Here is a 2,531-nt window from a genome sequence, read left to right on the forward strand (position 1 = left end):
TGCCCACTCTTGTAATGCCCACACTCTCTCACACCATTCATCATCAAACATGCCAATCACAGACCATTAGACCATAAAATGTAGAAGCAGAAGTAGGGCCTTCAGCCCATTGAGTCTGGTTCTATCTTTCAATGACATCGTGGCTGATCTGATCATCCTCAACTGCACTTCCTTCCCCTCTTCTTATGACCCTTAATTCCTTTTCTGATTAAAAATCTATCTCAGCCTTGAATATGCTGAATGGCCGAGCCTCGACAGCCCTCTGTGGTAAAGACTTCCACAGATTCACTCCCCTCTGAGAGAAGAAATTCCTCCTTATCTCTGTCTTGAAAGGGTGACCCTTTATTCTGAGATAATGCCCTGTGGTCCTAGACTCTCCCACAAGCGGAAACGACCTTCCCACATCCCCCCTGACAAGTCCTTTAAGAATCTTGTAAATATATCAATAAGGTCCCCTCTCACATTCCTAAACACCAATGAGTACAGGCCGAATCTTCTCCACCTCTTCTTGTAAGAAAATCTGCCCATATTTCTGGGATCAGCCGAGTGAACCCTTTCTGGACTGGCTCCAATGCTAGGTCTGTCTTTCCTTAGATAAGGAACTGAAACAGTTTGTTGTATTCCAGCCGTGTTCTAACTAGGGCCTTGAAAAGCATAGACGCAGTGTTAATCTCGGCTATCCCTAGATTTTCATCGTATTAACGTATGACTCGTCCATAACATTACAAAGTAATCAGGTTGTTTTTCAGAGCAATGTCAAAATGATAATACTCCAATGACAAAACCATTCTACATTGCCCCAACGTGATCACCATGAGATGCCAATAAATTTAGTCATAAGAATCATACAGCATGGAAACAGACCCTTCTGTCCAACCAGTTCATGCTGAACATAATCCCAAACCAAACTAGTCCCACCTGCCTGCTCCTGGCCCATATCCCTGCAAACCTTTCCTATTCATATACCTGTCTAAATGCCTTTTAAACATTGTAATTGTATCCACATCCACCACTTCCTCAGGAAGTTCATTCCACACACGAACCGCTCTCTGTGTAAAATATTTGCCCCTTGTGTCTTTTTTAAATCTCTCTAGTCAATGGCGATAATGCAGAAATGTTACAAAATCTAATGTTTAAATGCATCGAATTGCTCCAGGTTAAATAAATAAACATATATGTAACAGGGTCTTGTGAAAAAAAAACCTAGATTTTGAACAGGAAATTCAAGAATAGATAGAACTTAAGATAGAACCAAAAACCAAAGCTTTAGGTGGAAAAACATAGGATTGGAAACATTGGTGTCTTGTACAGTTTTAGCAAAATCTCCCAGAGTGTATATCTGCACAGAATCCCAACCTTTACTGGATCATGGATGTAGTCACAAAGTTCCGAGCACAGAAACAGGCCAATCGGCCCACATGCTGTGTGCTGCTGTATCTGCTCCACATGAGCTTCCCCTTCCCCCACTTCACCTCACCCTTTCACTAGATCCTTTGAGTCTTTTCTCCCTTGTGTGTTTATCCAGCATTTTCTTCGACGTCTGAAGATGACAGGTACCAGGGCCCTCCACCCGACCAACGGCAACCTCTCCACCTCCCACCCCCCTACCCCAAAACCCACTGATTGTGCTGAGGGCTAGTACCCTCAACCCCGGTTCCCGATGTAGCCATTCTGTTGAGTTGACTGTGCAGTGTTACATGGGCTGGTGGCTTTGCCTGTGGGTGTTAGATTGATGCCTCAGAGTGTTGGGGGGGTGGGTTTTGCAGCACAAAGGCTCCATGCACCCAGCCCGATCTGTCCTGATGAGCAGCCTGGCTGTGTGTTTGCTCTAAAGAGGCCCTCAATACAGTCTTGATAGCTGTGAGATCTTACCGAAGCATAAAGTGCCAACAGGGATGGCATGGCATGGGAGACAGGGCAAGATATAGACACTGTGAGTGTGCAGGGAGGTGCTGAGTGAGTGAGTGAGTGCTCAGAGAGTGGGTAAGCAGCCTCGAGACTCAGCCTGGTCCAATCCTGGTTTGTTCCTGCACAGTGTCCTTGCTGCAGCCTCTCAGGGCACCCTGCAATGCAAGTGCCTTGCACGTGGGTCCAGGAGATGCCATCAGGATCTCAATGGGTTGGCAATTATGAGATACCATTGTATATGGACATTGCCTGTAGGTGTGTGTGGATAGTGCCCATGGATCGTGGCCTGAGATGCCAGCTTGTGAACAGCAAGACGGGCAGCGGTGGTGACATTCACTGATTGATTCGTTGATTTATTAACACTTGTACCGAAATACAGTGAAAAGCTTTGTTTACGAGTGGTACAGGCAGATCAAAAACACTGAGACAGAGGTGTACAGGGTTACATTGCACAGGGTGTGCGCGAGGTCAGAGCAACATTAGCAAGAACAGCATTATTTGAGGCCAGAGAGTCCAATCAACAATCAGATAACAGCCGGAAAGAAGCTGTTCCTGAACCTGCTGGTGCGTGTGTTCACACTTCTGTATCTTCTTCAGGTTTCTGTACCCCAGGGAGAGTCAGT

The sequence above is a fragment of the Rhincodon typus genome, unplaced genomic scaffold, assembly GCF_021869965.1.
Source record: "Rhincodon typus isolate 14 unplaced genomic scaffold, sRhiTyp1.1 hic_rhity00000556, whole genome shotgun sequence".
In the NCBI taxonomy this organism is placed as follows: Eukaryota; Metazoa; Chordata; class Chondrichthyes; order Orectolobiformes; family Rhincodontidae; genus Rhincodon; species Rhincodon typus.